Source organism: Diceros bicornis, chromosome 23 (assembly GCF_020826845.1).
Source record: "Diceros bicornis minor isolate mBicDic1 chromosome 23, mDicBic1.mat.cur, whole genome shotgun sequence".
Lineage (NCBI taxonomy): Eukaryota > Metazoa > Chordata > Mammalia > Perissodactyla > Rhinocerotidae > Diceros > Diceros bicornis.
The window spans coordinates 22,324,115-22,336,980 of NC_080762.1; the positions used below are offsets into that span (position 1 = coordinate 22,324,115).

At 39.6% G+C, this 12,866-nt stretch overlaps 1 long non-coding RNA gene across 1 annotated transcript in view; it reads left to right on the forward strand.

Moving 5' to 3' along the window:
* The first annotated feature begins 836 nt into the window (after positions 1 to 836).
* LOC131420441 (uncharacterized) overlaps positions 837 to 12,866 on the forward strand; it is a 94,820-nt gene continuing 82,790 nt past the window's right edge. The window contains exons 1-2 of the long non-coding RNA XR_009223532.1: positions 837 to 870; positions 2,857 to 3,001. This is a non-coding gene — a long non-coding RNA (uncharacterized LOC131420441). The remainder of the gene's footprint in view (positions 871 to 2,856; positions 3,002 to 12,866) is intronic.

Sequence of the window (12,866 nt, forward strand, 5' to 3'; positions counted from 1 at the left end):
CATTTTAATCCTGAGTGCTGCACTATTTTGGGGGAGGGAGGGTGCTGTAAGCCCTATTATTTCCCACTGAGAACTCCTTTACTCGGTGAGCATCTAGCAGGCCTGATGATATTCCCTCTGGCTTCTGCCTTAGAGATGACTTGCATGACTCCCCAGTCTAAACTGGGACCTCTTTATGTTCTCTTCTTCACCTTATAGTTTCCCCTCAGTGTTTATAACAATCTGGGATTTTGCATTTGTATGATTACTAATATGCGTCACAGACTATCCTATAAGCTCCATGAGGGAAGGGATTGTCTCTCTTTTACTCTCACTGCTACACCACAAGTGCCCACCCCAGAAACTGATGCAGAGTGGATGCTCAGTAAATATTGTTGAAAGAATGACTTAAGGTGAGATTCCAACCCAAGTCTGTATGACTCTCGAGTCATGGATTTACCCACTGCAGGAGTGGTTGCAGGGTTCCCACGACCAATCCTTGCACATGAGTTTTTAGTCTTGGTGCCTACATGTGCACTATCGTGTATTCTATATCCTATGCTGTCGTATTGAAATGAGATTGGAAACTCACTGAGGGCAGGTTCCATAGGTTACCTTTACAGGAAGTGAAGCATATAGTTGATTGTTCCTCAATGAATACTTACTAGTTGATCAGGAACTGATCCCAAAGCTTAATCTATTACAGAGCACTCTCTATTTCACTAAAGCCATATTCCTATCACAGTTCCCTAGCATGCTTTGTTCTTCTGTTATAATGACTGACAATCATAATCATGATTATGTCAACAGGCTATGCTTGGTGTTAACGTTTAATTATTTCTCCTTTATTCCCACACAGTTGAAGTGATCAGCTTTCAAATCCTTGAAAAGGTGAGCCGTGCTGTCTGTGACAGGCTCCATATTTTTATTATGTACAATTCTAAAAGCTATACAGAAATTCAGGGCACTCAGATTGAAAAACGAACGCTTTCCACATTTAAAAGAGAAAGAGTTGCATATTTTTGGAGTTACGTACGTTCTTCATCCCATTTATAAGATCCAGAACCCATGGCTGGGCACAAGGCAGGAGATTTAATACCATTCTGCTTGTGGGTCTTTGTGGTTTTTTCTCTCCCCTGGTCCTTTTGTTCTTCATAGTTTTGTGCTAACTTCAGAGCTGCAGACACGTCATAGATCAGAGATTTATATATATGAACTAAGAGCAGGAATGCTAAAATAATTTCTTTCTCAGGCCTTAAAGATAGATGGTAGGTCAAGACACTTGAGTTCATAGCCAAACATACAAAGGCACAGAGCAACATGGCAGCAATTTGAGTTGTGAATGCCAAAAGTGCTTGTTCAGCACTAACAAGAAATAGGAGAACAGGATCAGTCTAATCTCATGTTCTTATTAAATAAAAAAAAAAGGCAGAGTAACGCCAAGGTTATGACATGAACTGACAAGATCAAAAAAAAAAAAAAACCCAAAAAACAAAACATACACAACTCAGAGTTTTTCTGTTGGTTCATCCTCTGCTTGCAAGCATATGAAAGAATAAAAATAAGCCCCATGGTATGAGTTACAGATGAAGTATCTGCCTTTAGCTTGGAATTTCCTGGCATTTTTCAGCTTGTGACACAGACTTCATGTGATTAAACAAGGGCTTTTCTCCAAATTTAAAGTTCCTTTTTTTCAAACCTGAATCTAATATGCTCTAACTTTTTTTTTTTAAATGGGAGCAGATGCCTCTGTTCTTTGAGCTGGCTACCAGATTCTGAGAAATCATTGAAGAGTGGAGGCCAGTTCTGGTGGAGGCTAAGAAAACAGTCTGCCATATTTGCCCTTCAGAACCGCGTATTATCCCTGAGCTCCCCAGAGGCAGAGCCCACCTACCTCCACAAGATGAGGCTGTGGCAGCAAGTGGCTTCTCTTGGATTGGATTTCCCTTGGACTCACTTGGAGGAGTCCCCTGAAGAAGCACAGCTTGGGGCCAAACTCACCCACTGAGCCACAGCAACACTCTCCCCGAGAGAAGAAAGAAAGAGGGTCGGGGGCACCTCTAGTAGAGGAGTACAGGGTTGTCACAATTACTATTGTAAGGCGAGCTAGAGAAATGGGGTGAGTTGAACTGAGTAAAGCAGTAAACTGTCCCGGTGATCTCTTGGGTATGCCTGGGTGTGTGTCCTAGGGCACAGGCAGTCAGGATTCTCTGCATCCTTGGTATTTTTGTGGGATGGGTCAGGTAGGGATGGGATACAGGGTTAGCCCCTGGTAAGCCCAACCACCTACCCCTAAGGTAGTGGTTGTCACCATCGCTGAGGGGCAAGAATCGGACTAGGACACCAGGGCCCAAGCAACCAACCACAAATAGTGGGGGGGGGAGGTGAGGATCAGAGACACACCTTCCCCAAGTCCTTCCTTCTGTAGGGAGAGTGAAGGAAGCTGAGGAATTCTCCTTGCTTTCCCTTCAACTGCTGTGGTCTGGAAGTCAGGGTGCGGGGGCTTGAGGAACTTGGGTATTGAGAACTACAGTAAGCTCTCCCCACAGGCAGAGGCTTCATTTCCTCTAGTTGAGGGGAGTCTCTTACCTTGATATTACAGAATTGGTGGTTCTCAGAGGACACATCAGTGTCCTCAGAGAACATAGGCAGTGAAGGTAAGCATGTGGTTTAAATGGCTCTGGAAAAGATCCCCTTCCCCTAAAACTATCCCATTTCTGAAATATCACCACTTAGAGACATATTTGCAATAGTAAATAATTCTTTAATAATAATTAATTAAATATAAATTCAGTAAATAATTCTCGTGAGGATTGGAGAAAGGGGATTCAATCTCAGAGTGGATTCCTTTAATAAAATTATTTTCTCTACCTGTAGATCAACTCTACAAAGGAAGTAAAATATTAATTGATGGAAGGATTGAGGATTTATTTCAGTGGCTTATGGCTGGGAACTTGAAGAATTCTCATCCCAGTGATGTGATATCACCAAACTTCTTGGGGCTGATTTTTTTGTGTGTAAAGTAAGTATGTGCACACGAGTGGATGTGGTGGCCGACTTGGATGCTCTCTGAGGTTCTTTATAGACCCAACATTCTATGATGCTGTAATGGGGAAGTGATTCTGGAGAAGGAGGTAGAGCAGAGGACATCAGGGCCAGCAGGGAAGCTTTGAAACGGCTCTGAGTGTTTAAAATAAGTGGTTTTCTATTGAAAAAGACATTTCCCTAAAAAGATTTTTTGATCGGAATCTATACTTAGTTATCTATGACACATGTTCCTTTGGACTTATTATTTACAAAGAAATACCATCCACACTTTAGGGGGGTTGTGTGTGTGTGTATATGTTGTGTTATTTGGTCATTATCTTGTTGTGGGTCTCCTAACACCTATCCCACTCATGATGTAAATTTTTACTAGTTAGTTCACAGATTCTTGACTTCATATGCTGTAATGGCTACAGTTAAATACATATTAAGTCACGTTAAAACCCTATGTTAAGAAAAGCACAAGGAATTGAAAATTGTTTTGCACAAAAATAATTTTTTTGTAATTGGTTTCACCATTCACTCACTTTTCTGAGTACTTATAAACCATCCGTTCAATAAAGAAATTATGTATAAAAATGTTACATCAGGAACTGCAGGTACTCTGAGAATTTGAGCACCAAAGATCATATGGTCCTTGACACTTACAGTTCCAACAGAATAGTGTGACTGTTGTGCTAAACAGTGCTAAAATTGATTTAAGGCTGTGCTCTAGTATTTGACCTGCGAAAGCATTCAAAAGCCCCTAAAATAAGAAACCTGAAGTCCTCGGAAGAAGCCCAATCTAACATCATCACAGACAATCTTTAACTCTCTAAATGTTGGTAACATTTTGGAAATAGCCATGGAAAAATAATTGCAATTTCCCCTAATAGTTTTGAAAAACAATGGGCCTGGAAGAGTTATAGACTCTGACCCAAAGGAACTGAAGTGGGAAGGTGGTGAAGTTTTGCAGAAAAGCAGAATAACTTGACATGAGTCAGAATCAGTCACTCTCTTTTAATGTTCCTAAAGTGCTTTTTGGGGGGCTTCTTATAGCAATTGCCAGAGATCTCACCGATGATACATTCAGCTGTGGACATAACTGTCTCTCCAGTGCTCTGTTGGCTCTGCAAGGAAGGAAAAATTGTCTTTTATTTCCATCCCCTCCATAACTACTGTTCCGAAGATGAAGATGCTAATCACTGAAACCATTCGTGCCTTTTAGTTTCTAAACTGCTTTGACTGACTACTTAAAATTTTTGCTCACAAGTATAATAATCATCTCAAACTTGACGTAGCAAAACAGAACTATCGCTTACCCTCTCTACCTCTCCCAAGCCTGTTGCTTCCTCATTTCAGTGGTTGGCATAAAACTCCACCCAGTTTCTCAGTCCAAACCCCAAAAGCTATCTTTGATTCTTTTTGCCGTTTACTCTGTCTTCCAATTCTTCAGCGCCACCTGCAAAACTTATCCTGAAACCACCCAATCTTCTGCATTTCCAGTGGTTGCTTTAGTTCAAGCCAGCTTGACCACTGTGATAGCATGTTCCAGCTTCCACACTTACCCTTGTTCCAGCCCAATCATTCTCCACGCAGCAGCCAGAGCAATCTTTTGAAAAGTTAGATGTGAGTACATCACATCTGTGCCATACCCTCCGCTGGATTCCTATTGCACTTAGAATAAAATCCCAAATTATTCCTGAGGTTACAGAGGCCTGCAGGCCCCGGCTTGTCTTACTTCTTTGACCTCTTCCTGTACCACTCTGCCCATCATGCACCATGCTCCAGCCTCACAGGCCTCCTCTCTGCTTTTGCACACAGGACTCAGCCATGCACTTGCTCTTTCTTTAGCAGCAATGCTCTGCTCCACGAACCCCAGGGGCTGGCTCCTCACATCAGTCTGGCGTCAGCCTAAAAGTTTATCTTTCAGCCAGGTCTTACCTTACCACCCTGCCTAAATTAGCATTCAACCTAACACCACTTACCTCTATTACTTCCTTCTGTTTTATTTTATTTGGAACATGTTTTACTAGTAAATATTATGTTTGTCCATTTTTTATGGGCTGGTTCATTGTTTGCTTTATGCCATGTCACTCACGCCTTGCTAGAATGGAAGGTCCATGTGAGCAGGAACTTTGCCTGTTTTGTTCTTCATTGTAATCTTAGTCCTAGAACAGTGCCTAGCACATGGTAGGACTCCAGGACTCATTGATGATGGAATAAATGAATCCACTTCCACATTTCCAGTGCCATTCCTGAACTCTGCACACAATGAGAACCACACAATGACCCTGTTGGTATGGAAATGGATGAGGGTGGTGACGGACATAGGCATAAAACAAAGGCATAAAACGTGGCCTCAGTTCCCTTATGTGTCTTGGCTACCCACCACCAGACACCAGAGCCATCATGATGATGCGGGGAGGTCTGAGCACCCCTTCCTCATTCCACTTTCCTCGGTACCATGGCCTGATAAATGATATTAGAAGTGACACGTTAGAAGTAGAAAATGAAACAGCAAGTTTAAGATCCATGTCCAGAGCTAGTCAGGAGTTGTTGTGCTGGGCTCACCATTCTTATTGGTCTACACCAAACTGAAGGTAGGCTGATCTTATTCCAGGGGTTCTAGGTAGTGGGAAATGGTCCTGGTACATTTAGATGAGTTTCTCTGAATATCTGCAAATCATTTATCCAATAAGGGGTTAATATCCAAAATATATGAAGAATTTATACAACTCAACAACTTGATCAAAACAACTTGATCAAAAAATAGACAGAGGATATGAACAGACATTTTTCCAAAGAAGATGTACAGATGGCCAACCGGCACATGAAAAGATTTTCAACATCACTAATTATTAGGGAATGCAAATCAGAACTACAATAAGATATCACCTCATACCCATCAGAATGGCTATTATTAAAAAGACAAGAAATAACAAGTATTGGAAAGGATGTGGAGAAAAGGGAACCCTCATACACTGCTGGTGGGAATGTAAATTGGTGCAGTCACTATGGAAAATGGTATGGAGATTTCTCAAAACATTAAAAATAGAAATACCATATGATCCAGCTATTAATAGACTAGAAGTAGTCTGGGTATTTATCCAAAGAACACAAAAACACTAATTTGAAAAGATATATGCAGTTCTACGTTCATTGCAGCATTATTCACAATAACCAAGACATGGAAGCAACCTAAGTGACGATCAATGGATGAATGAATAAAGAAGATGTGATATATATACACGATGGAATACTACTCTGCCATAAAAATGATGAAATCATGCCATTTGTGACAACATGGATAGACTTTGACAGTATTATGCTAAATGAAATGTCAGACGGAGAAAGACAATTATTGTATGACTTTACTCATATGTGGAAGATAAATAAACACATAGATACGGAGAACAGATTGGTGGTTACCAGAGGGGAAGGGGGTGGAGAGAGGGTGAAAGGGGTAAAGGGGCACACGTGTATGGTAATGGATGGCAACTAGACTTTTGATGGTGAACACAATGCAGTCTAGACAGAAGTTGAAATATAATGATGTACACCTGAAATTTATATCATGTTATAAACCAATGTGACCTCAATAAAAAATAAATAGATGAATTCCTCTGATCTATAAACACACACACACACACACACACACACACACACACACAGCCTTTGCCTTCAGAGGGCACTTAGATCTATGTGCTTTGGAACATAACCAAGATTCTATCTCTGACATCAAAGGGCTTGAAATATATTTGGGAAGGCACAACATATAGTCAAGGAAAATGAGATAATTATTTAAGGAAAGGACTTAAGAAATGTTACAAAGTAACAATGTATGCAAAAGTGACAAGTAAGGGGTAAAGACACTGATGACTTCAGAAGTAAAAAGAGATGACTATGAGTAAAAGTGATTAGATACGTCTTCATCCACATTTTACCAAGCTGTGTAAAACCGTAGGGGATGCAGCGAGGCTGGAAGAAGATCATTTTCTCAATAAATTGGAACTAAATATTCATCAAAATTTTTTTGCAAGGTACTGTGAGATCCAAAGTTGAACCATGTTCAATTAGCAACAATTAACATAACCAACATATCATTTAAATTTTAAAATAATGGACTAAAGGATAAAATGTTCTTACATTCTTAAATATTAAGATTTTTTTAAGAAAAAAATGATTCCCAGTCCTATTTGCCTATTTGCAGATTTATATTTATTTCTCTATTATTCAGAACCTGTTTGCCAGATACAGATTATACAGTTTCTTTATTCTCCTTTTCACATACCTTGCCCTTCCTTTTCCTTGTAGCAACTCAGAAAGAAAGAGAACCTCCATCTACCCAATTTATTTTCTTTTATTCTAAGTTTAGCAGCTCTAATGAAAATCTTGGAAAGAGAAATTTGAAACTAATTGTTTAAACAAGATTGTGGGGTTATCAGGTGATTTTCATTGTTTTGCTCTTGGTATCCCAAGAGCATCATGCGCACAAATGCACAAAATCATGGGTGCATAACTGTGAATGAGGTCATGACTTGCCCCAGGTTATCAGTCAAGTTTTTGGAATGTGGTAAGGGGTGTTCCCCACAGCTCTTCTGTAAGATGGCTGGCCCTCTTCTAAGAGCTCCCTTTCAAAGCTGCACGGGCTCTTTCAAATCATTACAGAATCTTGCCAGATTTGTATAGCGCCTTCACACAAAACTCTTCAGGACTCTATGCTCTAAACTAACATAATTTCCAAAGAGGAAATCCTTGTGACTTGGGAAAATGCAAAGTAAATGCAGAACAAAGTGACTTGGTTAATATAAGCTCTCCTCTGAAGAAGACAATGAACACCTGCTCCTTGATTATTTAGACAAATTTGATATGTTTCAGTTTCCATTTATTTGCAGTTCTTCAGCAGGGAAATTTTTTATCAAAGACTAACAGGATGAGAGTTTTAGGGTCATCCCTGAATAAGACATTTGCTGGTTGAGTAGCTGTTACAGCTGAATTCTTTATCAGAAGGACTCCACCAGGCAGCTGAATATTTTATTGCTTTTTCTCAGTCTAGTTAACAAGGGAGAATAATCCATTGAGAAATGCATAAATACATATTCAACATATACTGTAGCAATTTAAAAAGTGTTTCTGGAAATGCCATGAGCATTTTATGAATTGTGAACTCTTTCAATTTTCAAATTTAAAATTTATATCATATCCATAAAAGTTTTGAAGACCTTTAGAAAAAAAAAACCTCATTTCTTCCTTAAAACTTACGTCTGAAACCGATTAGCCTCGTGAAACTCCCCTTTATGTAGCAGAAAAAAATTATAAAATCTAGGGCTTACAGTTGAATCAAGACCATTTATTTCTTAAATCATATTTATGTATACCTGGCATATACATCCTGGCTTAGACATATTTTTTATGATTGCCAATTTGTAAATGGTAAGCGTACAGAGATACACAGGAGGGCATCCAATGTTTATGCTTCTCCTGGCACGTTACTCCAGTTGATTTTCCCAGGTAAGGGGAGAGAAGTACCTGAGGCCCCTGCTGGGTGTTTAACCAATCTATTTTGACAGCAGGCAGCCTCTTAAGGCAACCACTAAGATGCATCCTATTAACTCTTATCACAGCTCTGAACAGTTTGCTAGTTTCTGATGTTATTCATTCCATATAATTAACCTTACTCATTTGCATATAATATAATGATATTTCTATTTATTACTACTTCTTGGAGATATTTCATGCAAAAAATTTATTTATATAACAAGAACACTGTTTCATTTTTATATGAGTTTCTTTTCCTTTGTGTGGTCCTTCATATACAAAGTGTGCTTTGCAAATCAAAAATACCCTTGGTACAACAAAGCCATTTACTTTAAACAGAAGCTCAAGAAAAATATCAATTGACTACAATGAGATTTTCTTCCTTTTTTAATATGGCTACTGATACTATTAATATGACTATTTTACTGTGACTACTGAGATATAGCTATGTCTTTTTTTTTGTTTTGTCCTCTGTCCTATAGCAGTGAAAATAACATAGACTTCAACTCAGAATATAGAAAGAAATGCTTGTTATTTATAATTTTACCTGCTAATCTTAAATTGAATTTGCTGGCTAGTCTTCAATTGGTATAAAATGCAGAATCATTATATATCTCTAATCCATGAAAAACATGGATTTATGTCACAAATCAACTGGAAGGTGGAGGGAAGGAACTGTTCGATATAGGACAACTGATGTGACCAGTCTTAATGTTTCTGTATTTAAAAACCCTAAGAGATCCTTTGGTTCGAGTGTTCTTACCTAGTGGCAAGCTTATGTTTGGGTGGGGGATATATGGAGGCATTGTTTCTATTATTTCTATAATGCAAGAGTTTTAGTACCGAAATTTTCCAATTTTTTTAATTGTGAGAAGAAACAGAACTTATATTTTAAACATTTAAAAAAATTCCCATTATGTTTCTAATATCTATTATTGGATATTAGACAATATAGACATATAATAGTACATATATTTAGTAATATAACAGTACATATAATTTCTATTTCAGAGGTGAGAAAACTGGGACGCAGGGAAGCAAAGCAAATGCTCATGGTCACAGTTATTAAGACAAAGCTGGGATTTAAATGTAGGTCTCTCTGATTATAAAAGCCACGTTGTTTCTCTTGTGGGATGCTGCCATTGACCCCAGAACATTTTGCTTTCTTCCATTATTTCTCAGTGCTTTAAATATTTAATCATCCTTTGACATCTCTCTGAATGTGCTCCATATTTTCTAAGATCCCGGTTGAGAGTGGGGCCCGGATTTGTTTAGAGCATAATAGAGGGCAGGTCCATCTCTGGAAGAAGTTCCTACCTGAGGCAGAGAACCTCATATAACACAATTCTCCAAACATTTCAGTGAAATGTGATTAAGATAAATATCAAGGTCAAGCTTAACGTGGAACAGCAAGGCCACGAGGCCTTCTGTGGCCCGAGGAGTGTGGGAACTTTACCTTTTGTCATTGCCTTTGTAACCGTATATGGAGCCACTGGGGTCCAGGCTGGATCTAAGGGAAATGAAGACTCATCTGGATTTGTCTGATGAGGTTGGGGAGTTGGTGGGCCCAAGGTGATTTGCATGTGGGTTTATTTGGCTTAAGGGGTGGGTGGAGGTATTATCATTAGAGTCTTTATGTGGTGGAAATTTCCCCCAGCCTCCCTGTGGTCCAGGGTGCATGGACTGAGGGGTTGGGGTAAAACCTAAGAAGCGGAAGGAAGGTCTCTGTGAGATCATGAGAGAAGGGAAGAAAGGAAATTGCAGCGACTAAGTGTGATGTGGTATGGGGGTGGGGTGATCTCCCCAGCTCTGTGGGGGTACACCATGCTCTGGTACCCTGCGACTGGTAGTACTGGGTGCACCAGGGCCTGTTTCAAGGAGCACTGAAGGCACTATCAGCAATGGTGGTGGAGTGGCATGTTGGAGGGGGATATGAGAGCATGAAGAAGGAATGCCCCAGGACCCACAAACCATTGGAGGGGCATACCTAAGACAGCTTCTCAAACTCCCAGACATAGCCAGGGCAGACTTTGTATGGACTTTATTGGTGTGTGTGTGTGTGGAAGGGAGGACGTCAGATTTGGGTTATTACTTTTAACTCTTAACCTGACCACACCTGCATCCATGATATGGTGAACCAGGGGGACATTTGGGTCATAATTTACGGAGACTGTTAACCCTCTCAAAGCAAAACTTGAGCGTTGCAAAAATTACTGGCTGGAGAATTGGGAAGTTTATTAGGAATTTAAGTAAATTGGAGGATTATGGGTCTCTATGTTGCAAAGGAAGGACCCACCATTTTCTGACCACAGGTTGACATTGGTGATAGAGCGAAATCACAAGTCATGGGGCTTCTAGTACTCTATGCTAAAAGCATGACTCAGCTCCCACTTCCCCACTGTCTTCTATACTCCCTTCAGAGGAGACCCAGTTTCCACCTCTTATGTTGTATTTTTAAGACACTCAGACCAATTGTCTTGTCTGCTCTGTCTTGTGCTTTATGTAACTAGAAGTTATTACTGTGTCAGAATACATTAATGAAGAAAGTACCTCTAAGTCTGCAGTTTTTGCTCTTGATTGCTTTTTGTGCGTGTGTCTCATCGATTTAAAATTCCTCCTATGCAGTTTCTGTGTAGAAGAGTTACTTTCTCATCATCTGTTTTGGACCTTAAATATTTGCTAGAGTATAGCTTCAATCATCTCATTAGAAATTCTGTTGATTGTTTGAGAAGTTTATCCAGCCTATGTCATGCTGACCCACCATCAGTACATCTATTACCTCCACAAAAGATCCAGTATAATTACAGACTCAGTAGAAAACCTAAAATAAAGAGGAAGAGAAAAAGTTGGAATGGGATAGAGTATGTGTGTGTGGAAATCCAAGTTGTATGTCTCCCTTCTCAGTTCCAGACAGTGCGTGGAATCCCCAGTCACATTTTTAACACACATCCCTCCACACCAGACTAAAAGGAATGATGTATACTTAGAGTACCCGAGACCAGGCCTTTAGAAATATGGGCGAAAACCCTGTGGTTAGACAACGGCAAATGATTGTAGGATAAAAATGAAATGGCTGTTTATTTTAGTTATACCTCATGTTGAAAAAAATTTTGTCTCCTTTTTTTGTAAGGCAAGGTACTTAACCCAATATTTTCCAAAGTATATTCTGAGAAATATCAGTTCTGCTAGATGCTAACTGGAAACCAGTTTTTCAGAGTTTCATGGCTAAATAAGTTTGTTGCACAAGGCCAATGACATTTCTCCACTGCTGGAATTCTCTAGACTTTAATAAACTAATAGGTTCTATGACTTCCCCAGTGGGGTAGATCCTCATACACATTCTCCTTTTTCTTTGATGTCATTTTTAGGGCCAGTGAAACCTTTTTGAGAGATGTGGGTTAGCTCACTGGAGAGGCAATTACCAGGTGTGACTCATCCAGGAAGATTACAGGATCAAGACAACTAACAGATGAACTACGTTTTCCCAATGAAATTATTTGCAAATTAAACACTGATGAGATTCTTCATGGCTGTGTCTAGAAGTAATTTATGTCTAAATTAAATGGTTTCCAAAAAGTTATCTAGAACAAATGCCTCTTAAATTTGAGATACTGGTTTTGAGTTCATAACAACTCAAAATCAAGCTTTTAAACTAAAACTTATACAATTGGCCTGAAGAACTTACTGTCCCCTCTTTAGGAGATTTAGGGAACATAGAGGATATTTCCAGACAGTGATGGCAGAAGAGAGAGAGAAATTAGCATCAATGTTAAGTGACATGATTTAGGAGTTCTCTCTCTACATACGAGTCAGTCCTTCTGTTTGAAAGCTCCTAACATTTTCAGATCTCCATGCTGGTGCACATTCCTCTAGGCTGAGATGTGGAATTTCCAAGTTCCTCCTGGTGCTTAGCTAGACAGACTTTCCCACAAGTGCTGTTTGCCAGGCTGGGCTCAAGACTCACCTGCTGGAGAATTTGCAAACATAGCCTTATGGATCAAAGGAACTGCACTTGATGGTGTTGAAAGACAACTGGGGGTGGAAGTTCATTTAAAAAAATCCATTATTTAAGAAATTCTAACTCAAAAGCATGAGAATTAAGAAGTATTAATAAAATCAGGCAAATGTGCTGTTTAAAACAATACTGGAGGGAGAATTCCCCAGGTATCTTCTTCCTGCATCTTTGAGGATAGGACTTTGAGAGGCACAAACACTGCCCAGTTTGGAAAGAGTGTGACAATCCAAGCTAGGAGTGCAGATGGAGTCTATGGAGCTCTTCCCCTGAGCCCTTCAACAGAAAGCTGTAGAGAAACACAATGTTA